At 33.9% G+C, this 27,521-nt stretch overlaps 2 protein-coding genes across 4 annotated transcripts in view; both read left to right on the top strand.

The window, feature by feature from the left end:
• LOC134843582 (ankyrin repeat and SOCS box protein 8-like) overlaps nucleotides 1–27,521 on the top strand; it is a 349,755-nt gene that overhangs the window by 22,574 nt on the left and 299,660 nt on the right. The gene's annotated exons all lie outside the window — the stretch shown is intronic.
• Nucleotides 1–27,521, top strand: part of LOC134843581 (allatostatin-A receptor-like) — a 147,487-nt gene that overhangs the window by 12,989 nt on the left and 106,977 nt on the right. The window contains exon 1 of one of the 3 annotated variants that reach the window (XM_063859723.1): nucleotides 18,730–18,840. The exons of the other annotated variants lie outside the window; for them this stretch is intronic. The gene's annotated coding sequence lies outside the window, so the exon portion shown is untranslated. Of the gene's footprint in view, nucleotides 1–18,729; nucleotides 18,841–27,521 lie in introns of those variants that run through there. 3 annotated transcript variants of the gene reach the window in all.

Here is a 27,521-nt window from a genome sequence, read left to right as displayed (position 1 = left end):
TCTCTTTAAACTTCAGCAGCAGCCATTAATACCAGTGCAAAACATACTAAAAAAATTGACAATTGGCCCACAAAAACACTTACAAAAAGCCATTTGAAATGGTTTTTGATTAGTAACTCTTTTATATTTAGAATACAACTAAAATGATTTGGACCCAATTAATTTAAACTCAATCAAGGCTCGGTCGTTAGATAGCTAAGACAATCATTCACCATTCACATACACTTACTTTGCTGCTTTCAGCGAACCCCAAATACTTTTGATATGTTTTGTTTCTCACTTTTGGTACTAATTCATAGTGTTATCATAGTATTATCATAGTGCTATTGTTACTCGAGCATTTGGTTCGAGATTTACTGGTCAAAAGTAAAAGATGTTTATTATTCATAAACGTTCTTCGAAAATTTTTGTTTTTCTGACATCAAAAACACGTCAAACAAGGTCAAGTGATAAATAACTGTGAAGCATGATTTCGGTCTGCAGCAGAAAAAGTTCAAAATTTATCCTCAACTTAAAAAAGAACTGCATGCTTTTGTTTTTCAGAACAATTTAGAAATCAAGTTCAAAAACGAGTCACCAGCAATTTACGGTAAGTACGAAAATATTTTAAGCGTGAGTTTAGCCGTTAAATAGCTATTAAAAAGAGTATTTACTTATATAAGCGTAGTGTACGAAGTATACAGTAGCACGTCCCCTATTCAGAAAAATTATTGAAAATAAATGTGAAAAAAAATAATCAGCTACTAGCTACCTGATAACTATTTTTCAAAAAATTTTCGATTCAACATTGGTAATACTCTGATTCTTTTGCTAGACGCAAACTTCTAGAGATCCTAAAGATAATCCTGTTTTGAACAATTTTTTTTCTAAGCGAAGCTGATTATACGCACAATATTAGAAAAAGACAAATACTTTTTCATCCCAAATGAGTTTAATACCCTATGATTGGACGGAAAACCAAAAGATTGACTCTTTGATGTAGACTTAGTTCAAGTATCATACCGCTTTTCCTTTAATTGCAACAGGTGTTTCTTATTAGAGAGCTTTGTTCAACCAGACTTGGACTATAGATACTATTCAAATTTGGAACCGAAAACAAATATATTTTCTGTCCGAATAATTTGAATAACCTCTCATTGCTTAGAACGTTGGTTCTTTGCTGTATATTTTGTTCAAATATCATGCGAGAGGTTTTGAGAGGTTTAATCTTCTTAGGATGAATTCATTAAAGGGAGCTTTTCTTAGAACTGCTACAAGTAGTTTTTCACTGGACAGCTAATTTCTATGCGTCTTTCACCATATGCATTATTGAAAGAAAAACAAAAATGATTTCAGCCCAATGAATTCAGTTTTCTTTGATCGGTCGGAACATCAAAAAGTTGGCTTTTTGATGTGGACTTTATTCAAATAACAAAACTCTATTCAAAAGTTTTAATTTGTACAGAGGTTCGTATTTAAGGGCGTTTTCCCTAGAATTGCTGCAAGTAATTCTTCATTGTACAGCTTTGTACTTTAGTTAGAAGCAAATGGGGAACAAAAACCAAACAAGATTGCTCTTATCAGGGCGAAACCTTGAATGTTTTGACTGCCTTTTAAGGTCTACGGAGCAGTAATAAAATGAAAAATTTAAATGTAATAAAAAAAATTAAAATTTTTGTTTCTAAAACATTTGAGTTTTTTTGTGATAACATCCTCCTACACGCCATGTTAAAATCAAAGTGAGAGATTGTGCTTCTATTAACAAATCAATTATGGCTTATAATCTTCCTTGAACCAATTTGGAACGATTTCTTAGACGGATTAATCTCGCTTACGCGTTAATAGCGCGAAATGTATCGAACTTTAATTGTCCTAAATTGGTCAATATGGCAATCTTTAAGCCCCCATAACTTTACAAAAATAATCACAGGTGAAATATCTTTCCAATTTTAATCTTAGGACAACAGTAGTTTTCGAATGATGTCAAAAATGGCTAGTTAAAAAGTCGAAATTTGTCTGAAGAAAAAAAACCACCCCGAGCACAAATATTCCGTTACTTTCGTTACGAAAGTCGGAACATAAATGTTTCATCTCAAATAATTTGAAAAATTTTCTCATCAGTCGGAACATCAAAAGATTGGCTCTTTTACGTACAATTTGTGAGATGTCATATCCCTATTTTGAGAGGTTTTAATTTTCTGAAGAGGTTTTCACTTAAGGGCTTTTCCTGAAACTGCATTTTTTTTCTGCATTTTTTGTTCTCGAATATCATACCTTAACTCAAGAAACTTCAATTTTGTGAGGAAGTTTTTACGCAATTGGGTTTTTCCAGATCTGCTACCTACTAGTGTTCTTTCTTGGATGTTTTTCCTCTTCTACGATTCAATTATAAGCAACACTGTTACGAAAAACAGAAATGTTTTTAGCCCTTGTGACTTTTTATTCCCTTTGATTGGTCAAATTACCAAAAGTTGGTTCTTTGATGTAATTTTTATTGAAGTTTAATGCTTTTTACGAAACGATTTTAATTTAAGAAAAAACAGAAGATGCTTAATTAAACAGAAAAACAGCAGGTTAATTAAAAGATTGTCACTGAATCATAAGACAGGCTCTTGCTCATAAAAATTTCAGATTAAATCTCAAATTTCAGAAGTTTTTTGTTCTGATTGATGTGATTGATCTTTGTGACTCCTGGGTTGATAAGATGGTGTTTTTGTTGGTTTGACCATCAGTGAAACGCTCATGAGAATCGCAAAAGCAATCGCAATAATTCGGAAATATTTAGTTTTTGCAACCGATCAAATGACTCCTGTTCGTTAGTCTTACCATTATTTTGTTAGAGGGTCGTCAAAGTTTTTAAATTTCTATTATAATAGGAGGCTACATAGGAGTGAAGTATAAGTGAAAAGCAAACCGGCAAAATTTGAAAATGAAAACAACTTCAAACTTTATTCTCATAATGTTTGCCTTTTTTGAGACCAAACAAAAAAGAATTGAAGGTATCGAACTTTTAATTGTTTAAAGCTCAAACTTAATTAAGCAAATTGGTTTTTGAATTTTTGAGTCTTTTTCTTTTTCTTTCAATTTTTTACAGCAAAAATCAGATGTCACAGATAATCATCAGAAAGAAACCAGTGACAATCATGTTAAAACCCAAGGGAAAGCGGTTTGAAATATTGGCTTTTTGTATTTTTATTATTGGAGTAAATAAAACAAGGGAGAACTTTTAAAGTATGAAGCTCTGTTAGCTGTGAAAAACATTCAGGGAAGCGTTGTGAAGCGGCTATGTTTTCGACTCTCAGTCAAAAAATCAGTTGTGCGAGGCCCACCATGATCCGCACCCGTTGCTTGCAGGGGACGCAATTTTAATTGATTGACCAAAAAAATTGACCAGAAAAATTCGTGTGGTTTTTAACCAGGGGAAGATCACCGATTCGCCAAGATGGGCTGTGTTGCTCAAAAATTTATGCTTCTATTGGTTTTTTAAATTCACTCTTTTTTTGGTTCGTTTTTTGAGTTCATACTAAATTTTTACACCATCTGAAAAATATTTTTAGCAGGAACTCTCGTTCAAAAAATTTCTTCTGTGATCTTTTCTGTAATGTTATGGGGGTCCGAAAGTTGCTAAGTTGACTAGCTTTGGATTATTAACGCGCGATAAATTGAGTTCTTATAGCCAACGTAAGCGTTGGATTGTATTGTTCAAAATAGTATTGACACAAGTCGTTTTAATTTTTTTTATTTATTATTATGATACAAGGCGCTAAATACCTTTTTGGGTACTTTAGCGTTTGATGAAGAAAAAATGAACCAAGAAAATTCTATTTTCATTTCTTTTTCAATTTTTCAAATTAAATTTTTTCACAAGTTTTTTTTAATTCACCTCAAAATGCAGTCGGAATTTTCAGGGCTTCGCCTGGATATGCGAGAAGTTTTGTTGGTTCTAACTGTTCGAATTTTGAAAAAAATGACAGAATATTTGTGCTCGGGATTTTAGATTGCTGTTTCAAGTTTTATCTCTAAATTGCTGTTTTAAGCTCAAATTGGAAAGGCGTTTCACTAGTGTTCATTTTTTGTAAAGTGACGGGGGTTTTAGCATCGGGGGATATCAGGGGTTAAGTTTGGGGGTTGTGGCGTTTTTAAAACCGAATTGGAAAAGTTCAGCTTTCAGTTAATTGGTTTCGATTAGATTTGATGACCGAAGAATATTATCTCAACATATTATCAATAACGATATATCACCTAACATACTTATTATTACGCGTGGGGTTATGATTTTACTAAGAAAAGTCTCAAAAGAATTTTTTAATTTTTTTTTTGAAAAATGCATCAATTCTGTTCAAACCGAACACTGCTACAAAGCCCCTAAAAGGGCAGTTGGAACATTTAGGGCTTTGCCCTGATACAGGCAGTCTTGTTCATTGTTATTTTTAACCCCATTTGTTTCTAAAGTCTTGATTGACGTTTCAGTTAATAGATGCAATAAATAATTCGAAGTGCATCTTACTGATGTTTCAAACTAGATTTTTTAATTGCCCTGTTCGGGACAAATAATACACAACTAAAACAAAAAAATATTCGCTGCTAAGCAAAAAAAGGGGTTTACCCGTTGGGATTAATCAGCATTAATCAAAAAGTGATCGGATAACATTCCAATTTTAATCGACCAGAACCCTCAAATCAACCCTCAAATTTTTGTCTGAGACGCAAAATGATGGCGTGGATTAAGATTAAAATAAGGTCAAATATTGTCGCAAAAATGGATAAGCGCCAAGTCTTGAGGGTTCTTTTCTTTTTGAAACAGCGACTAAGCCTCGATTTGTCACACCAGAATTGTTTCAAAATCAACCTCAAGGGAATTAGGTAATCCATCAAAGTCCCCAAATCAGGCCAAAATCCCCACTAACTCTTGCAAACTCGATGCATAAATGCAGTCAAAATAGCATCATTTGTGAAAAAAAAACATAAAATTACTTAAAAATTATTACGAAAAAAACTTCAGAAATACAAATTATAATCAAACTCAAATTTTAAGAAAACCACGCTTTTGCTGGAACAAAATGAAACCCAGGGAAAAATTTATTTTTCAATCTGCGTTTTAAATTTCAAATTCAAAATCTTTACTTAATTCTTTTTATAAATGATTTAAGCCCTGTTTTAAAACTATTTTAAGACCGGTTTACACTTGAAGTCAATATGGTTTATACCGGTTAAAGCAATAACTCGAAGTTAAAATGCGCGCAAGTTTATGGTAGGTATTTGGGTCCCTGAAAATAGCAAGTATGAAAGATGGGTCCCCGCGATTTTTGAGAAAGTTTCAAAAATACAATTAAACTACACTGCTCACCCTGTTTCGGAAATTTTTAAGCACAAAAAAAATCCCCTCTACCGATCAAAATTTTAGGGGCTTAACTATAGTACTTATACCTTAAAATGATCAATGAGTTTTAAAAAAACTACGAAACATGAAGCACTCAAATGGGGCAGTATTTAATTCTTTTTCATTCGAGGTCATTTTTGGTTTGATTGGGATAATATCTTGAAGCTAAGCTAACACTGACTTCTTTCTACTACTCACGAAGCGCCAAATGCTGGCATGATCGGAAAAATCGTTTACACGCCAGTTCTCTTTGATTCGGAACATTATAGTAAGTTACAAATCATTAGTACAGTATTGTAAATAAGGCTGATCTATAAATAAGCCAAGCAAAGTTTAAACCTAACGGACCAAAAGAATTAGCAAAAAATACAGATCAGTTACGTATTAATTTAACACTGTCCCAAATATACAAAACTGAAGAGTTCTTCAAGATGTTTTTGCTCACTTTTTTTTCATGTTCGATTCTGGTTAGCTTCGATTCCTTTGTACACAGTGGTTAGTTTCCATTAACCAGGCTCTTGGGGGTTCTCAATAACATAGAAGAATCAAAATTCCGGGGGTTTCTCTATTAGATAGGATAACAATAGCCCCCTTTATGGTGATATGACCTTTGATGACATTAATTTTCGCATTCATAATAACACTCAGACACCTGAGTTCACTGAGTTCAAACTTACTGCTGATCATTTTGTAATTCTGAATATATATATTTTTCAAAGTATTTCTTTCAAGCAGTCGATCAATCGTAATTCCTGGGTGGCTTCAAGAGTTCCTTTTCAAAGGGTCAGACTTATGCTGCTTAATTACGCGAATGATGGCTACCTGATTGATGTTAAATTTTTCTTCAAACGCTTGCTTCTGGCTTTGATAAACGATATTTTTGATAATAGGGCTGATAACTTTTTACCGCTACGTCAGCAGTTTTCTTAAAGAAAATTATAAGCAATCAAAAAAATGATATTACGCTGAACTTTCCTTGAGTAGCTGACTTTTCTTGTAAAAGATGTAAGCATTATAGTACTGCTTAAAAAATAACTTTACGACAACTTTTGTATAATATTTATAACCAAAAAGGGTGATTTGTCGAAATCCAAGCAAGCGAATAAAATTGTCGTTTTTATGAAAAAAAAAACGAAAAGATTTCAAAATACAAAAAGTAATTCAGTGTACCACTGTTCCTCAAATGTCTTCCAAACCTTTATAAGTTACAAATTTCAATGTAATCGTATGTAGAAAAAGAAGACTACTTGCAGATGTTCAGACTGTCCTGTAAATTGGTCGAGGAAGTTGAGGCTTAATGATTTGAAAAGTTAAAATTATTGGAAAAAATTGTAGACTGAAAAAATTGAAGACCTTGAGAATTAGAATGTAAGCTAGCCTAAATAATGCTGCAAAGCAAAGCTTCAATTTCATCCCATTTGACATTTTTACCATTTTGATTATCCAAGTTATCCTAATTACGACTGCTACTTAACGTGTCTGACATTGTTTAAAAAAAAAACCAACCCCCCCCCCCCCCCCCCACCCGCAATTTCATGTTCAAAGTCACCAAATATTTTTTTTACTTGCAATATAATTGGACTCATTAGCTTGCCTCAATTCAATTACAATATGATTTTCAAGTTACGCGAGCTTGCCGCCGGCCTGGGCTTTAATGCAAATCTAAATATAGCGTTGGTTGGTTTATTTTTTTCAGACCCTTTTCATTTTTTGGGCTTGCCAATTATGACAGGAGTGTCTATTATCATCTAGAAACTGGTGATATGTTGAAATCATTTCCTGCGCTTCCACCTGCAACCGTTTTTTTTAAGTTACGTGCTTGAAATTTGGCTAATTTGATGTGATAAAAAAGCTTAATATGGCAATTTAATTTGCCTTTACTCAAAACGTAAAAATATCACTTTGTGCTTTTTGTAGCGTGTGATACTTTTTTATCGGCCGTTGAACGGGCAGTCCGAACATTCAGCGCTTTGCTCTGACATGAGCAGTCTTATTTTTGCAATTTCCTAGGAAAATGAAGGAAAATTTGCCCTCTTTAATTTTTTTCCAGACAATTTTTGTCTTTTTAACTAGCCATTTTTATAATGACTTGCCATTTTAAGAACTAGCCGTTTTAATAATTTTAAGAACTAGCTAATTTTAATAATGATTTGAGCGCTTGCGACCGTTTTGTAACTAATGAATCAAAAATGCTTTATGGCCAATTCGATCAAAGTGGGATAACTAACGCGATGTTTCGTTCTATCAAAGCGTATTAAATCTTTGCAAAATGAATTGAGGCAGTCAATTTGATTTGTTAAATCGCATTATCAGTTCCAAAATCTATTACTTTTTAGCTTAAATACGTGTTGGAGGATTAAAAGGCTAAAAAGTTTAAATTTATTATTCCGAAGGTTTCAAACATTAAAATTTCTGTGTTAAAAACTTTTTCCACAAGACGTTGAAGAGCAGTAAGGTTAATCAGTGCTTCTTGTTTTGATAAGAAAGAAAAATTGTTTTTTTTAGTCAAAAGTTTGAACTAAAAAAAATTTGGTAGAAAAAGAATATTTTCAGAGAGTCGAAACTTGGATGCAGAAAAAAACTTTTCTTTCAGTTTTTTTTCGAAAAACGGAACAATAAGTATGATTTTTTAATAAATCATTATAAACAAAATTTTTCAAATAAATAAAAAAAATTGTACATATGTTAGCTACAGATCACATTACATTGACAAATACCATCTATAATTTGCTTAGCGACAGAACTCGGATTTTGATTCTAAAAATAACGAAAATGTTTTTGATATGATTAGTAACCAAATCACTTTTGTAAGCAGTTCAGAAACCTTTAACTTTTGATAAATAGTGAATGTTGTACTTCAATGCGCAAAAATATTATGAGTAAAAGGGATTCTTCACACCGGCAAAGTTTCTCGAAACAATTTTTTAAATTGCAGCTTCAATTGGATTATTGAATTTTTCTAATATCGGCAAAGCTTTTTAAGAAGTTTTATTAGCTCAAATAATGACTATGATAGATTAAGTTTATAATTGAAAAGAGAAAGAAAAAGTTTTTAAAGCCCACTACTTCGATATTTTTTTTGCATGGAAAAATTGTGGTATGAAAAAAATATGTATTTATAAAGTCAAAATTGTCTGGAGAAGAAACAATCTTATTGGTTTTATATAGAAAGAAAAACATCTGGAAATTTTGCGTTTTGAAATTCTGAAACTGTACGAAAAAACCTTAATTTCATTAAAATAATTTCCAAAAAGATTGTTGATCACTGCGTATGCTACGAGTCTGATCGATTCCTGTAACCCATATTCTTTAAAAAGATTCGCAAGTACCCACAGTGTTCTGTTTTTTTTGCGGAGATTTTTCAAACCATTTCAGTTCATTATGAAATTTAGTTTTTATCAATTGTTTTTTTATACATACAAAATATGATTGTTAAAACATACATAGTCAATTAGCTTCTTTTTAAATTTAAAAGGCCACTCGATACAAACTGAGTGATGTCTTTCAATTGTCATTTCACGTACAGTGTTTGATTGCTTTTCAATTAAGGCATGTGCGGCATGTAATGCACCAAGGAAAGACAGACTTGCAAACTATCGAAGAAAGTAAGGAATATATATGCTCGTTTTTTTTATTGGGACCAAATCTCAAAACTATTTCCCTGTGAGGATCGATCTTTAATTTTTTGAGATCTCAGAAGGGGCGCGCTAACTTCTAGACTTTCCTCACAGTTGTTGTGCTGTGAAACGCTCAAAAATAGAAAAACGTTGAAATTCTAACGCGCAATAATTACGCGTGGCGAACTATCCCTCGCCACAAAATCATTCCAACTTCAATTGAGACGGGACTAAATGGTCTTATTATTGCCATGCACGAGTCTTAATATTTAGCTTCAGGTTCATATTTTTTCAATATTTCATCAACCAGTTTATGGACAGTCGGAACATTAAGGGCTTTGCTCTGATATACGAGCAGCCTTTTTTATGATTAATTATTAAACTAGTGAAAAATTGGTCCCAAATAAATTGTTACCCAGTTCATGACTCATCGAATTTCTACAGAGTCGGTGTATTTTTAGTAATTCCGCCCAAATTTCAATAATTCAACAAATTGAACTGGAACTATTTTGCTTAAATCTAATTGACTAGAGTTAGCCAATCAATTATTTCAGCACTATCTCAAAAAGTTGTGCTGATCGTTTTAATTGAATTAGCCAAATTAGCTAAAAACTTAGATTGTTTGGTAAATTTTTTCTCTTGTTTCAAACAAGCTGCAGAGTTTTACCAAGACTAGAAAAAAACAGAAAATAGCTCCAGGAAAATCGACCACTTTCAGAATTGCTCCAAATTTGGCCAATGAAATAAATAATCGAATTTGTGTTAACTAAACCAATCAGTGCTATCAATGTTTTGTTGCATTTATACAATAAATATTACAAATTCTTAAAATTAAGAAAATTGGGCGGAATGAGTAAAATGACCCCAGAATTGCGGGGAAAAACTAATAAAAAATCATTATTTTTTTTAAATTGGAAAAATGTAATTCAAAAGAGAAAAAAGAGAGAAAAAATTGAATCTAGGTTATTAAAAAAAGGTGGACCTCATTTCTTAGCATTTTTTCAATTTTAGTTCTTTTTTTTCAGATTAAGTTCTTTTCCCTGTGGTCTAAGCTTAATTGAAAAGGCGACCGAATGTTTGAAAAGGGGTCAAGTATAAGGCAAACCGCTTCTAATGAGATTACAAACTGGCAGGATGTCAATTATTTGGTAATCACCTTTTTATAGTAGGTTGTTAAAAATAGACTTGGTTTCAATGTGTTTTAAAAATGTATTTGAAAAAAATGTTTTACCGTATAAGAATAAAGTTCGTTTGCAGTGATGGAACAATTTTATTTTTCAGAAGCGAGTTTGATGACTTATTTTTAGATGGAACAAATAAGCTATCAGTGCATGGCTTTTAGCGCGCTTTATAGTTTTGACTCTCAACATAACTAAATATGGGCAACAAAGATGCCTCAAATGTTTGCGGTCGGTCAGCCGAAAACTGACTGGCGTCGGGGTCGAATCCCAGAGGTTTTTAAGCTGTTTTTCCTTTCCCCACCTCATCTAAGCATCAATTTTGTTTCAATTAGTGTTTTTAAAAGATTAAATTTGAATTTGGGGAGGGGGATTTAAAAAAAAAATCATTATTTATTTCAAGATTAATAACTAGTAACAAGTCTTCATAGTTGAAAGAATTAAATTAAATTCATCACCCCCGAAAGCACCATAGCAATTTGTCTTTGCAAAAGACCATTGCATTTAAATCATTAATCAAAATAAATAGAACAAAGCCTCAAGGATTCATTAACGAGTAGCAGCCCGATTGCTCCCTCAGGTAAAAAAATGAAGCCAATAAAAAACTCGACTTTCAATCGACTAACCCCTTCAATACTCTAGAGAGGAAGTAAATTTCTTCTGACCTGAGAACTGGCAATGTCCTAAAAGTAAATCGAATTAATGCAAAGTTCCCGGAAAAAAAGCAAAGATGCTGTTTTCTTTTTGATATCGAAAGAGACAAGATATGCAATCACTAATTCCACACATTTATGAGCGGTTATGTATAAAAAGTATTATGTACGGTAAATTTGCAACAAAAAATGGATCTACATAACAATCTTCACCAGGGGCGGATCTAGGATTTTCTCGAGGGGGGGGGGGGGCGGATTTTCAAAAAAATTTCCAAAACCTTTTTTTTTTAGGTCGACCAAACTGATTTTTTGAGCTCTACCATTTCTACCAAAGTACTGTTTTGCCCCTATTTTGACTAAATTTTCTGCGCCGCAGGCAAATTTAAAAAAAAACAGTCAAAAAAGCCGTTTTTGGGCACTTTTTGAAAAATTTTGACAAAAAAAATCGCGTTTTTTTGGCGCGCGCTCCCCCTCAAAGTTAGTATATATTGGCGCCGAAGGCGCCTTTAGAAAAACTTTAGGGTCGATCGGCCAAAAATGGATTTCTGAAAAAGTATCAAAGGGGGGACCCTTTGGGTCGGCAGGGGGTCGAATCCCTGAGGGGGTAGTCCGATGCCCCCCCTAAATCCGCCCCTGATCTTCACCCTTTTCAAGAAAGGGGGGGGGGGATTGTTAAGAAGATCAAAATGGTCAATTTTTTGACCAATCAGAATGCAGCAAAATTAGAATTCTCAATAGAAAGCGCAGTGCTAATTTACTGTATTTATTTATTGGGGTAGAGATTCTTAAGTAGGTACTATAGGGGGTGGTTTGTTAAGTAGATACGAGAAACTACATAACTTAATCAAGAATTGAGCTAATTTTACCATCATTGAGAAAGAATGGCGTCAGATCTTTAATAAATTCGTTTCAAAGTATTTTTAGTTAGTACTACTGGGAGGTCAAAAGGCAGTGTAAATTCAGAATAATTTATACCCTGTATACAATTTTTTCAAATTTCTTCAACCTTCTTTTTTCTTCTTGCTCTCTCAGTTTGACAAGATGAATAAATGAATGAAGAAGTTGAATAAATGTCAATCATTTTTTGTCTGTATGAAATTCTTTTTCGAAAAAAAAATACACAGGGAAAAAAGTTTTGAAGAATGTGGTCACTTCGCCAATTTCGATTATAATTTTTTACATGTGTCGTCCTCATCCTCACGTTCATGTTGCCAATAACTGTTTGCGTCCATTGCTTGTCAAGCCCGGACAACGTATTGGCCTGATTGCATTTAGTTATTGGAGAAAATGTGTGATGGCCAATGATTTTTTTTGTGTGGTGAATTGTGTGATTACTCTCTTTGAAGTGGCGGGCTTGCACCATCCCTGAACAGTAGAACAAATCGTTGTGGGCCGATATGGCAATTTTACTTAAGCGCGAAAATTTAATACACTAGGTAATTAAACGTATTGCGTCACAAGTAACTTTCCCTCTTTTTCTCGAAGTAATTAAAATTGTAATTTGCTTTCTTGATTTTCCAGTAGGTTATTTCAGCGAGGTATGACAGGAGTTTACTGTTGAAGAAGGAATTTTTCATTGCTCTGCCAGCTATATTTTTGCTTAGACTCAGAAAAAATGAAATAATGAAGCAAAACAAGCAAAACAAGACTTCTCGTATAAGGGCGACGCCCTTAATGTTCCGACTGCCTTTTAAGGTTTATAGAGCAATAATAACATGAAAAAATTACATGTAATAAAATAAAGCGATATATATTTTTTAATTTGAGGTTTTTGTAAATCATCCCCTCACACGCCATATAAAAAACAAAGTGATAAATTTCACTCCTATTAACAAATCAGTTAGGGTAAATAAGCTTCCTTCAAGCAATTTGGAACGAGTTCGCGTTAAAAGTGAGAAATTTATCGCGCGTTAATTGTCCCAAATTGACCAAAATGGCAATCTTTAAACCCCCATAACTTTACAAAAATTGATCACAGGTGAAATACCTTTTCAAATTCAAGCTCAAGACAACAATACCCTTTGAGCGGTATTAAAAAACTTCCGTCAAAAATGGCAGTTAAAAAGTAGAAAATTGTCTGAAATTTACGTGGAAGTTTTTCGTTAAAAATCAAAAACGGCAAAATTGAAAATAAAATTTTAAAATTTATATTTTTTGCAAATTTTCCCCAAATGCAAGGGCAAGCTCAAAACGATATGTTTTCATCTGTTAACGCGCAAATTAGACCTAGTAGCTTGGTTCAATTGAAAATGGATTGATTTCGGAGCTGGACTAATTTGCTGCTTTCATTACGTTTTAGGAAAAAAACTGATAAAAAGCGCGCAATAGTTTTGTCAAAACGCTGAAATTGGCAGTTGTCAAACCTCCTTATTTTTCAAAAAGTCGAAGCTAATTTTTTTTTTGAGCTCAATGCATCAATATTTTGCAGACTATATGATTTGTTCTGTTGAAAATTGTTACCTAAAAATGAAGTTTATTTGGAGATTTATAAAAAAAAATCATCCCGACAACAAAATTCCGTCATTTTTTTTCAGCACTCGGACTACAAACGCATTCTAATAATTTGTCATTTTTCCAACCTCCGTAAGTTCGCGAAAATTCACCACCTGTGAAATATTTGTTTTCTGGAGCTCAGTTCATCAATGTTTTTCAGTCTGAAAATTTTTTTTTTGTCAAAAACAGCTTGTTATAAGTCAATATTTGTCTTTAAAAAAACCAACTCCGTCACCTTCTTCAAAAGCCAAAAAATGAGTTAATTTTTCAACCCAATTCTCAATCAATTAACAATACATTGCGTAATAAATATAATGTTTTTTTTTTCAAATTTCTACATGTCAACCGTAAATATATGGGTAATAAAAGTGATATAAAATGAAAAAAACAGCTTGTAAATAATGGTGGAACGTTTCCATTGCATTATTAAAACAATTCAACAGGTTGATAAAATTATGGAATAGTTTAGAAAAAATAAAAAAGTTTTTTGTTCTCTTTATTCACCTACACGATATGTAAAGTACCTTGGGTGTGTTTAGTTTTACCCTGTCCTACTAAAAAGACAAGAAATGAGCATTGTTTACAATATTTTTGCACTTTATGATGTTAAGAGTTTGCTGTTTTTTTTTGTTCAAACCAACTTATAGCGAGATTCATTTCACAACACAAGAAGATATTTGGTTGCCGATATGGTTGTCAAAGTAGTCAATACATTTTTGTAACTGCCCATAAAGGAACTGCCTGAAAACAATCTGCTGATATCATTTTTAAATAGTAGTACAAGGATAGTAGTGAAGAATAAGGATTTTGAGGTTAACCGAATAACCTAAGAATCACAATTTTAACTTTTGAAAAAAAATTTGAACCAGAATTGTGTTTAGACAAAAAATACTGAAAAAAAAACATTCTAGAATGCACAACACGGTTCTAGATCTGCGTTTTATACTCAAACTTTTGCGGTCAAAAATGAGCTTTTTCAGACTTTTTCAAAGCGATTTAATTAACTTCATGTCTTAAGTAACTTAGCTCCTGAATTGCACTGAAATGAAATGCGATGAGTTGATTGAGTCATGCTGCAAGTTGACACCTCCTACGGGGTCGTAATTAAAGTTAATCTACTGAGTAACGACCTGGTTCTACTATCTAGCGGGCTATATGTTGATAACTATCATTCAGTTGGCGTGGTTTATAACCGTGTATCAAAATGTTTTTTTTACGATCTATTTGTGTTATCAATTTTATGATCGAAGGTAAGATCATCTGCCCAAAAACCTTCAGCATTCAGATGTCAGATGAGCTTTTGGGTTTGCGTTATCTTTCCTCTCTGAATTTTTTCGTAACCATGTGACCTTGTGGCGCATCGGTAGTGATGGTGCCCAGCAAGCATATGATTGCGGAATCAGTTCGCACGTGCGCCATAATTTACAAGGTGAGCTCTTGTAAAATAGCCACAGCTTAGTTAACCCTTAAATAATTAACCTTCGGTTACGCTCTGGCTTGTTAACTAAAAAAAAGTAGATGAAGCGATAAGCTATATTGAATTATAAATATTTTGAAGCTTGCAATCCCATCTCATGACCTCCCCCGTCTCTTTCCCCCATCTTTTGAAAAAAAAATTTGCGACGGCTAAAAACAATTCATTTTTGGCACAGTAGTCAAAAACCAAAAATTGCTATATAGTTTACAAAAGCTTTTTGTTCCAAATTTCGAGGAAACTGCGGAATACTTATGCTTGGGGTAGTTTTTGATTTCAGTCAATTTTCGATTTCTTAACTCAACTCAACATCTGTGACATTTTTTAAAATATCATGTAAGAAGTTTTGCCGCCTGGAGTTCACCTGTAAAAAATAACTATTACTCAATAACTTTCCTTTAATTGCGTGGGAATGAAAACTGCTAATTTGGCCAATTAGGGATAATTAACTTATTGCGTTTTTATAAGAAAAACAAGCGGCGAGTTAATGCGTTACAAATTGGGGGTAATTTAGGTTATACACTTTTTATTAAGAATATCAAAGGAAATTCAAGATTTTGTATACAAAACTGGATCGATTTTATTGATAAACACATTTTTTGGCACTGGTCAAAATGAAGCAGTGTTACTTAATTCAACTTCAAATTGGATATTTTCTCTCTTTTTCGCTGTAGAATTTTTGCTTAAACCATATCTGGGTATTCGATTGATTGTTCCGACTTTCGATACGAAAGTAACGGAATATTTGTGCTCCGAAATATTTGTGCTATTGGTGGGTTTTTTCTTCAGACAAATTTCGACTTTTTAAGCAGCCATTTTTTAAAAACATTCAAAAGGTATTGTTGTACTGAGCTTAAATTTGAAAAGATATTTCACCTGTGATCACTTTTCGTAAAGTTATGGGAGCTTAAAGATTGCCAGTTTCAAATTGGTTGAAAGAAGTTTATTTGCCGTAATTAATTTGTTACAATGAGCGAAATCTATTCTTTTGTACTTTATATAGCGTGTGGGGGGATGATTTCATAATTATTTTCAAACTTTAGAAACTTTTTTTTTCATTTCATTTTATTACATTTATTTTTTTAATGTTACCTTAAAAGGCATAAATCTTAACTGGCAGTCGGAATATTCAGGGCTTCGCCCTGATACGAGCAGTCTTGTTAGTTTATGTTGCTAACTGTGTAGCAGTGCTGCTATTTAACACAAACAAGAATACTTGTTTCAGGGCAAAGCCCTGAAAAAATCGACTGTGTTTTGATCTATATGGAGTAATTTAACATAAAGTTACTGATGAAACTTTCAAAAAAAATGAAAAAACTTCATTTTTTTAAAATTCATCAATTGTTTTAAAGCGAAAACTGCTTCGTAGAATTTATAGGACAGTCGGAGCATTCAGGGCTTCGCCTTGATATTAGCAGTGTTGTTCACTTCGGTGTTTTTTTTTGAAGAATAACGACTTGATCGACTAATTCACGATACATTTTAACTTGGTTTTAACTCTAATTTAATATAAGAGTAGCTTAGTTGGTATCTCTAAAAACATCTCCTAATCCCATAGATGTCTAAGCAGGACCATAAACCGTAAACTTTTACAATCTCTATATCGTATATCTGAAATGATTTAAGTTTACTTTACTCAATAAAATTAACAATAAAAACACCTGAAGGGTGATTACGGAAAAAGGTCAACCGTTTAATTATGATTTTGGATTGTTTTTGATCATGGTTGCCGCTTTTCAGCATCTTTATATGGCAACAGAAAAAAACATAAGAGTTCATTGAGCTTGCTTCTCTTCTGGGTGATAGCTTTATTAGAATTGTTTCAAATTTCCCAGGGTTTTCTCTGTTTTATTAGTTGTAATAGAAAATTGGTTCGCAACAACTTTCTATTAGGATTAGTCTTTGAAATTGGATTTCTCGCTTTTTATTACAAGCTCAAGAGAGATTCTACATCTAAGGACTTTTCTCGCTCTTCAATATCACCCTTGAGAATAAAAACATCCTAGATGCCTTTGTTCTGTATCCCCTCTCAGCAAATGAAGCACTTTTTCTTAGCTTTCCGACCTCTGACCTTTTGGGCCTTCTTTTTCCAAAGTTTTCACGCCTTCTTAATTCACCACAGCCGATTTGAGTCAAAATATTTTGTGAATGCATCGATTTCTAGACTTTCTTTGTATAAATTTAGTGATTCAGAGAAAGTAAGCTCGTTATGGAAGCTTATCTGAGATTGTGCAATTGAAGTTTTCAGAACTGAGTGCACTAAAAATGTCAAGAGTACTTCAGTCCACTTAAGTTCCCCTATGATTTAAATAAAGTAAAATAGCCAAAAAAAGTTGGAAAAAAGTCATGAATGCAAGGAAACTGAAAAAAAAGGAACGTTTTTGAAACAGTTTCAGTTTCGAATTTCACAGAAATAAATACATGGCCTTAAGCTTCTTTGAATTTCACGAACAATTTATGATCGAACTTTTTTTGATAAAATTAACCCAATTTAAGAAAACTGGATCAATGGGTAGTTTTATTCCACTGGGAAATCTGCCAATTTAATTCCATGCTTGAAACTAGAAGTTGATCACATTTTTTGTGACCTTCACACATGTGCTGTTCGATAGTGGAAATTGCTTTCTTTTAGTTAAAAGAAAGGAAGTAAACCCAGGGGCGGATTAAAGAGGGGCGGGGGAGGGAGGACGCCTTCTTTCTCTGGGATTCGACCCCCGCCGACCCAAAGGGCCTCGTTGTACTATTTTGAGAAAACCATTGTTGGCTGATGGACCCTGAAATTTTTTTATATACATAAGCTGCTAAAAATTATTAAAAAATAATAAAACGAGTTTTTGGCCCGCATTGACCCGTTTACCTCCGCAGAGACCGATAACGCAAAAGATTGCAATGTGGGAGGGTCAAACATTACGAGGCCTAACGGTGCACTGGATATGCGCACAATTTGTTGTTTGTAGATCTCTGGAATCCGGAGAAAAGCCTTTAAGCATGTTAAAATTTTGGTAGAGCGATAAAAAAAATGAAAGAACAAAAGAAGAACAAAGAGAGCGTATTTGCTGCGGAATCCACATACAATTCACAAAAAAATATGTTTGGCCTCGTAGTGAAAAAAAAAGTTTTTTTGCAAAAAAAAAATAAAAAGTTTTTGATTGCGACGTCGGAGGGTAAAAACGGTTTTTTCTATTAGTTTTGTCTTTTTCAGAAACCCTGACGTCTGTCGTATTCCGTGCGCTTAATTCGAATATCTCTCCTTTCTCAATAGATATTTTGAATCAATCTGACCAGGGGCGGATATAGGGGAGAAGAAGCAAATCTCGCTTCCCCACTACCCCCCCCCCCTCACGAATTCGAACCCCTGTCGACCCAAAGGCATGTCCAAAAAGTGTCTAAAACGCCTTTTTTGACCTGTTTCACCGCAAAAAATTAAATTCGAACGTGAATCAACCTTAAGATTTTTTTCTTGAAAAAAATCAAAAAAAAACTGCATCAGAGTATCCACTAGTCTAAGTAATAATGACTCTTTAAAAACCTCTTTATTATAAAGTTGTTATCATCATAATGGCAACTGGTCTTTGAATTGATGTTGTTTAAAAATAAAGTCACATCAAGGCTCTGGTGAGTTTTTTAACGTGCACGTCATTAAAATTGATCAGATATTAAAGGTCATTTGAAACAGATAGGGGTCATAATGAAACATTTCGCGATAGTGATATAATCATGGTATTAATTTTCGATACTTCCGTAAGTTAATTCTTTCAAACTGAACAAAATACTTTATCAAACAACTTTGCGAACTTAATCAGTTCTTAGTTTCATAGTTTGATATTACACAAGTTCATCAGATAACCCCACAGGATTTTTTGCAACAACAATTGGTATAATCAGTTGCAGTTCGTTGTTTCCTTTTTCAAAGGCTTTCACTTTTCGCAAACTTTTAAGACTTCAAAAGCCTAATCTTGCTGTTCACAATTTCATTTACTGCCCGTGAATTTCCCGTGCACGGAAGGAGAGCCGGAAAGTATGAGGAAACGAGAGACGGGTTCGTAATTGATCGAGCTGAATAGAGGTGAGTGTACCCCCCAACAAATTGTTTCCCGTTGCTAATTTTATGTTAAAGGTTGTAAAAAGTGTAGTACAAGAAAAATTTTAAAACTTAATATCTTATCAACCGAAAAATGTTCAATTGAAAAAAATTCAATAAATGTTTCAACAAAAAATTACCCCAAGTTTTTTCTGCTTCCATTGAAAACATCAGGGTTTAAAAGTTCAGGTGTTGTTTCAGGGAACCGAGGAAGGAACGTTCTCCTCTTAGGAATATGGGTTTTTCGCCACCAAAAAGTTTACCATTTGGTGCTGTGTTCGTTTTCGGCGTACGAACCTAAGATGACTTATATACAATATAATTTTTTCGTTCATACTCCCACGAGTAACAGTATTTTAACAGTATTGATAAGAAAGATCGAAAAGCGGCAACTGAAAAAAAGGAAGGGCAATACAGATTTCCAATTTGTTTCAGTTATTGTTTCTGTGTTCGTGCCAAGGTTTTGTTTTTCTTCGTGTCAAGGACTTAATTGTATAGCTTTAAATTTCCTATTTTCTTAAAACATAAAAGAATTTGAAAAAGATATTGCTAGTTTTTGTTTTCGTTTTCCCATTTTGGCATTCCTTCTCAGCCATTGAAAAGTGAAGGTGAACTCGATTACTAAAAAAATTCTTCTTTATTAAAAAGTATCATATAAGAAGTATTAAACCCTATAAGAAGTATAATATACTGCACGGTGTTGAAAACATAGCATTCATTTTGTGACTATTGACAAATACTCTGAATTAAAGTTTTGAGAATCTGAAACTCCTTATGGTTTCTCTGATAGAGTTAGGCGGAATTTGCGATAGAGTAACATTGATAGCGTAAGGCGGAAAAAAAACAACTTTCAGATTGAAAATTGTTTTTTTCTCCTAGTCGGAGAACATCATTTTTCGATATAATCTTCTATAATTAACTAAGTAAAATAATTTTGATCAATTATGTGATCTTATACTCTTTTTGTTTTTTGCGTAACTTCATTCTAGACAAAGAAGTTTTGTTGGCTAAAGTCTCGTTGTCTAAATTCACATATAGTTATTGTCTGAATTCAATTTTTTTACGGTCATTCAATTCGCTTGTCGTCTAGTTTCTTAGGCCCTTTCAGGCTTACTATTCAACAAAAATTTATAAATAAAAGCAAACTAGAATCAAATCAAATGCAAATTGTTCGCTGAAACAATTTGGCATCACAAGCGATAATATACAATATTATATATATTATATAACGAAAATAACGGAATATTTGTGCTCGGGGGTTGTTTTTTTAGTTTCGACATTTTTACTGGCCACTTTTTTAACAAGTTTTTTTCATATCATTCAAAAGATATTGTGGTACTGAGCTTAGATTTGAAAGGATATTTTACCTGCGATCTTTTTCCGTAAAGTTATGGGGGCTTAAAGATTGCCACTTTGGCAAATTCGGGACAATTAGCGCGCGATTTATTTCGCGCCAATAACGCGTAAGCGGAGGTTTAATCCGTTTTAGAACTCGTTCGAAATTGTTTGAAGGAAGCCGATTTGCCATATTTGATTTGTTACTAGGAGCGGAATCTATCACTTTGTACTTTATATGGCGTGCGGGGGATGACTTTCACAAAAAAATCAAGTTAAAAAAATCATTATACTTTGATTTCTTTTAATTTTTTTCATGTCATTACTGCTCCATAGAGCTTATAAAGCAGTCGGAACATTCAGGGCTTTGCCCAGAAACGAGCAGTTTTGTTGTTCCCCATAATTAAAATTCTCTTTGAAAACTGGGTTTCTTAAAGCCTTATAATGCGTTTTCAATGCCGCCCAGTATATCTTAAATTCTTGTCAGGGTCAAAAAAGTTAAGAATAAATTCAAAGCGGTATTTGATATTATCATGCCAAAGCATTTGTTCGTTTAGTTGTTCCTTAAGCTGCTTAACAAACCTAAATGAGTCTTTCTGGTTAAAGTAGTTTATTTAAAATTAAAGTTTTCTGAGGCAGTAAGTCGGAAGGATTGTTGTTCTTTTACTTTTTTGTTGAAAAGCATTTTTTTCTCTCAAATCACACCAATGTGATGTAAGAAAAAATTGCTATCTGAAAATTGTTAATTTCATTATTTAATTCTTCCAAATTATAGAAAACCCCGAAAAGTTTTTTTCAAGTTTCTCTCCTGTGATTTATAACGAATTTGAATGTCCGTGGGGTTGTTTAAAATGACGTTTTCTGTAAATTACTTGAAATTATGTCAATGAAAACAAATAAACGGAGTCAAAAAACTGTTTTTGGGAAATTCGATATACGAACGAACTTCACAGAATTTTTCAAAGAGAAGATTGGGAATTTGAATTTTACCAAAAGTGTTAAATGGTATTGTCACTTTTTCTGATTTTCGAAAGTTACATACTATGACTGAAATAAGTTTTTCACTTTTCAGTTTATTTGCCCAATTTTTTTTGCAATCAATTTAGTTTGCAAGCAAGTCATCAAATTCCGTTGCTATGATATTGCAAATTCTGAGAGAAAAAAAACAACTTCGAAATTATTTTTTGCTCATCGAACTTTTCTTGTTTCGAGCAAAATCATGACGCCCAATATATTTGGAATCAGATTCTTAAAAAACGCAGGAAAGTTTTCTCGGTGTTGAGAAAATTCTTTTTATTGTGTTCTGATTATAAAACGTTAAATCCGCGCCTAATTCATTCTTTAAGGAATGTTTTTTGATCAAAAAACTAATATTTCAAGTAAAAAAACATTGGTAGTTCCGTAGTTTAATTCATTTTTTTCTTGTAATGAAGTGCGCCTGATGAGTTAATTAAAACTTAAAGGTCATCTAGAAGCTCTAATAAAATGAACGCGTTCCAAGTTGAAAGAAATCATAATGAACTTTAGTGTAAAGCGGAAAGAACCACGCTGTTTTCCATCCCATTTTCAGGTCATCTTAGGAAATTGAAAGCTTTCCTCAGCTTGCTTGGTTTCTATCAAAGGGTTGACCTCCTACTCTTAGCTTTGAGCGACAAGATTAATTTCCTGCATTCTTTGTTAAAGGGTTCACTATATCTTATTCTTTGGGGCAGATCTAGGGTTTTATCGAGGGGGAGATGGGCGGATTTTCAAACTTTTTTTTTCAAAATTTTGCCAATTTTTTAAGGTGGAACAAATTTAGTTTCCAAGCGCTCTTAGAACACTAGAAGACATTATCAAACAGCTTTTTTTTGCTCCGCAGTCAAATTTTTGAAAAAAAAAACAGGTAAAAAAATCCGCTTTTGGGATTTTTTAGGAAAATTTTGACTAAAAAACCGCCTTTTTTGCGCGCGCTCCCCTTCAAAATTAAAATAGATTGGCGCCAAAGGCGCCTTCAGAAAAGTTTTAGGTTCTTTCAGCCCAAAATTGATTTTCTAAAAAGTACCAAAGAGGGGAATCTTTGGGTCGGCAGGGGGTATTTTACAGTTAGATACAGACTCATCTTGTCACTATTTTTGATCAAGGTTTCAAGGGAAGCAATCAAAGCTTAAAATATTAGACAGTGGTGTCAATTTTAATTTTTTTTGGTTATATACCTAATATTTTTTATTTTAATATAGCAGAAAACAGCACGTTTTTTGTCAAAAGAACTGTCAGTTTTTTGAATCAAAAAGTTTTCACGGAAATCAATAAAAGTTTAAATTATTAGACAGTGGTATCCAATAAAAAAGGAAAAAAGACTGTTTTGGAATGCGTGATTAAGATTAAAGAGTAATTCTTTGATTACGCATGTGAACATTTTGTAACTTGCAACAACGTTACTCCTTTTATAAAAAGAGGGAAGGGTATTTAACAAGATCCAAGTCTTCTTCTCTGCTTTGGATTGACTCCACTCGCTCGCGGACTAAATCCCCCCGGATAACATCCCACCGAAACTTCTATTGTCGGTTTTGTTATGAATTGCAACACTAAATGTATTTTACTGAAGCAGCATTACTTTTTCTAGGCGAAGTTTTGTCTCCTTTTTCTCATTGTTCCTTTGTTCCTGTGGCTGGAACCTGCTGTGCTATCCTTGTTCTTAGAAAAAGATTGGAACCATCAACTGTCATTTTTCACATTTCATAGCAAATGAGGATAAAAATTTTTAAATTTAATAAAAATTGCGTTTTTGAATGCTCAAAGGATTTTGCTTTTGTTATTTTGTTATTAACAGAAACATTGATTAAATGTCACTAATCTCGAATACCTAAAAAAAACTCGCTTTTTGCAGTTCTCATGAACGATATTTTTTAACTGGGTTACATACCCCGTGATTTTGGGAAAACTAAACAAAGAGCAGCACAAAGTTTTGTTTAAGCAACTGGCGTTTTTAATTTGGTACAAATTTGTTTCAAGCGTCTAAATTGCACTCTTAAATACAAAAAAAACCTGAAAATTTCTACAGTGAAGAATAGTTTGAAATGTACGGTTAGCTGCAAAAAAACTACGCGTCTCAAAGAAAAATTTTTCACTTCACAACTTTCTATTCCCTATTCTTAATTGCTATAAAAAAGAATATGATGAAAATTTTTATATTATTTAGTTAATTAGTATGATTAATTTAAAGAGTGAGTTTAAAGTAAGTGCGTCGATTTGTGTGCCTTCTAGTTGCTTTTTGCTTTTTGTGTCGATTTCTGTGCCGTTAGTTTATTTTTCTTTTTTGTGTCAACTTCTGAGCCGTTAGTTGACTTTTTGCTTTTAGGTCGTTGACCTCTGGGTGATTGGGGTCGGGGTCGTTTGAGTGAGTAAGTAGAAGACGATTTGCTGGTGAAACTTTTCCGAGCTCTCAATTTATTTTTCTCACTTTCCACCTAAGAAATGAAATAAATTCAAAAAAATGTCCATTATTTTTTGATCGAATTTAACAAATGAATCTTTCTTTTAGAAAATTTCGATGAAATTTAAATCTTAAAACAAATATGTGACAGTGACATCAAGTCACATTATAAAAGACTTCCTTGCTATTCATTGGTTCATAATAACAAGATCCTGGGAACTTAGATATAAAAATTTTCTTGGTAAAATAGATATTCTGCAATATGCGAAAATGAGTTTACTATCATAAGCCTAATAAGTTTGTGATTCACAAGCGACCCAAAACAATTTAACATGCTGATTTGTGAAATTCGGTAAGCAAACACCGGTTTCTTACCTTGTCCAAAAGACTTTTGGTGCACTTAGTTTGAGCACGCACCATCTGACTGTCTATTATGGCCTGAGGAATAAGTCCATTAAAGGAGATGGAAGTGATTGAAGTGGCCATACATTTGGTCTTAGAAGTCTCCTTTAGTCGAAACACCAGGATGTTCTGCTCAGCTCTGATCGCTTTCGGAAGTGTCGGACAAATTGGAACCTGTTTATGTCAATTTAATTTCGAGCATTTCAAAGTATGGAAATTATACTAAGCTTGGAGATTAAGAGAAAGAATATGTAGCTAAACTGATGTTAATTGTTCGCTTAAAGGGTCTCAACCAGCCATTGATGAACTCAATATTTTACTGAAAACTAAATATTTTCATGTACTTTCATAACTAGTTACATAATCCAAGTAATACATTTCTTCCATTACTTCCATTACATCCACCTTTTCCTCTCGTCAATTTTGGGGTTGAAAAGTCTCTTTATTGAATAATCAAAAAATAATCTTTTTTTTTTGGTGTTAAGTTTAATTGCTTCCTAAACAAGGGTCTGATGCAAAAGATGTTAAATAGACTCAGTACCTCGCAGAATCTTCCGACCATCAGTGCTCCGTCTTTGTTTATTTCTAGTCGGCAACATGTCACGAAGTCTCGCTGCATGATCAATTTTGAGGCCGTCGGTGAAATGCGCATGTAGTTTATAAATGCAGATGCTTTTTTGTGGCCCTCTTGCGGCGGGAAAAGTGCGACTTGGCGACACTCTTCCAGCGTCGAGTTCCAAGTCGGGTTGTCTTCTGCGTTTTGCAAAATTTTCAGCACCGATTTCCACCCCAGTTGATTTCAAACTAAATGTTTAAGTTTTTCTTATCACAGTGGTTTTGTTGTCATTTTTGCCATAGATTTACAGTTTTTTGCATAGGTAGGGATCGGGGAAAGATTACAGAAAACAGAAATTGAGGGGGACTAGTTTCTGATAAATACTCTCTCTCTCTCTCTCTCTCTCTCTTTCTCTCTCTCCCTCTCCTCCTCCTCTTTCTCTCTCCTCCTCTCTCTCTCCTCTCTCTCTCTCTCCTCTCTCTCTCTATTTCTCTCATCTCCCTCTCTCTCTCTCTCTCTCTGTCTCTCTCTGTCTCTCTCTGTCTTTCTCTCTCTCTCTCTCTCTCTCTCTCTCTCTCTCGCTCTCTCTCTCTCTCCTCTCTCTCTCTCTCTCTCTCTCTCTCTCCTATCTCTCTCTCCCCCCCCTCTCTCTCTCTCTCTCTCTCTCTCTCTCCCTCTCCCTCTCCTCCTCCTCTTTCTCTCTCCTCCTCTCTCTCTCCTCTCTCTCTCTCTCTCCTCTCTCTCTATTTCTCTCTCGTCCCTCTCTCTCTCTCTCTCTCTCTCTCTCTCTGTCTCTCTCTGTCTCTCTCTGTCTTTCTCTCTCTCTCTCTCTCTCTCTCTCTTTATCTCTCTCCCTCTCCTCCTCCTCTCTCTCTCTCTCTCTCCTCTCTCTCTCTATTTCTCTCTCTCCCTCTCTCTCTCTCTCTCTCTCTCTGTCTCTCTCTGTCTTTCTCTCTCTCTCTCTCTCTCTCTCTCTCTCTCTCTCTCTCTCTCGCTCTCTCTCTCTCTCTCTCTCTCTCTCCTATCTCTCCCCCCTCTCTCTCTCTCTCTCTCTCTCTCTCTCCTCTCTCTGTCTCCTCTCTCTCTCTCTCTCCTCCCCCCCTCTCTCTCTCTCTCTCTCTTCTCTCTCTCTCTCTCTCTCTCTGTGTGTGTGTGTGTGTGTGAGTGTGTGTCTCTCCTCAAATATCGAATCGAAGTTTCAGAAGCGTTTTTTCTCTAAAAAGGTTGTTTTTTTTAGCGTTCTCTTTCAAAACTTTTATCGTTTTATCTTAACTTCCATTTTTTGTTTTTAAACTCAAGTTTTTGCGTTCCGATTTGAGAGTGAAAATTTCCAAGATAAGTTTAGCTTTCCAGTTCTTTTTAGCATGCTATTAAAGCAGACATACAATTCGTACCACCCTTTTTGTGCTGAAAGACCTTTTTTCTCAGCTCCATTTCTGCACTTGAAACCAATTTTTTTTCAAGTTTCATATTTTGTCTTTGAAGACCCATTTTTTCAAGTCTTTTTTTGCACTTAAAGTCAATTTTTCAAATCTCTTTTTTCAATCCTGGGAAATGGGTTGGGAAAAATGATGATTATGTCACAGTTAGTCACTTACGGTGACTTTGAACAATTTGTACTTGAGTTTTGGACATCTGAAGGAAGACAGTCTGATTCCATCGACTTCTTTCTGTTTCTTCCACATGCCCTCATTGCTCAAATAGTCCCTCGCCAGGGGTATGAGCCGTCGCACCTTCTCTAGGGCTCTTAGCTCCTCTCCTGTGGCCTGCGGACAAGCGAAAGTACCCTTGACTTGATGAACAAATAACAAAGCATTTTACTTAAAGCAAACTGAATTTACACCAAGAAATCAGACTACCTGATTTCAACTACATAGGCATCGTACAAGGTCAACTACCTCATAGACATCGTACAAGGTCAACTACCTCATAGACATCGTACAAGGTCGAATGATATTTTTTATTCAGACTTTTTCAGTCATGTCAAGCTGGAAAATAAAAAAAACTCTGAAAATTTTTTACGGTGTCGAGAAAAATTTGTCTGAAGAATTATGCTTTTCAATTTTTTCTCTATACTGTTTCTCTAAATCATCGCCGTTTCTTTTTTCACATCAGTAGCTACACTTTTATTGAGTGATGAAACCCAAAAAAAAAAACTTTTCTACCTTGTTTAAAAAGTTAAAACTCTTTCATAAATTTCAAAGTCAACCTCATAATGTCCTACAAAAGTTAACTTGTTTCCAAAGTTACTATCGAGTGGAGAAAAAAAATGCAACCACGAAATTTTCAAAGCACTATTAGTTTTTCTATGAAAACTTGTGGTCATGATTTTCTTTTTTGAGTGAATATAACATCTTTGAGATCATTTTTTGTCTGACTCATTTGAAACATACAAAATAATGTGGGCGTATCGTATTCGTAATTTCCAAAATGACAAATCTGTCACAGATATCCCATAACAACAAAACAGTCGCCTAAGTCTCAACTTTTTTCCAATCGATCCAAGGCTACTTTAGCTGACTCTCGGCTTAAGGTCGCTGGGCAGTGTTAGGGACACTGAGCGCGCTTCGCAGCTTCGCTTCGATAACCGGTTATAGCTTTTGTAAGCCCGAAACATGTTTGCGCGACTGCGGTGGCCACTATTTTGTTGCTTGAATTTACATTGAATTTGCATTAGGGTGTTTTAATTTTTTTTTTGTTTTCCACGCAAAATCAGGTACCAGAAATAATCATTGGACTGGGTTGAATGAAATATCAAAAAAAAGCTTTTCAGTTGTGATTCGAACCATACTACAAAAACTCAAAACTTTTTCCCAGTGTCGAGAAAAACCGGTTTGAATTTTTTGATTTTTCGTCTTAATTCGAGGGAATAAAGTAGGCGAGCAAGCTTACAACAGCTTAGTTAGGCACAATTTAAGACGTTAAAATTCAACTTTAAGCAACTACAGCTAGTTTTTT

This window comes from Symsagittifera roscoffensis, chromosome 4 (genome assembly GCF_963678635.1).
Source record: "Symsagittifera roscoffensis chromosome 4, txSymRosc1.1, whole genome shotgun sequence".
NCBI classification, from domain to species: domain Eukaryota; kingdom Metazoa; phylum Xenacoelomorpha; order Acoela; family Convolutidae; genus Symsagittifera; species Symsagittifera roscoffensis.
This window is presented reverse-complemented; position numbering and strand designations above follow the sequence as displayed.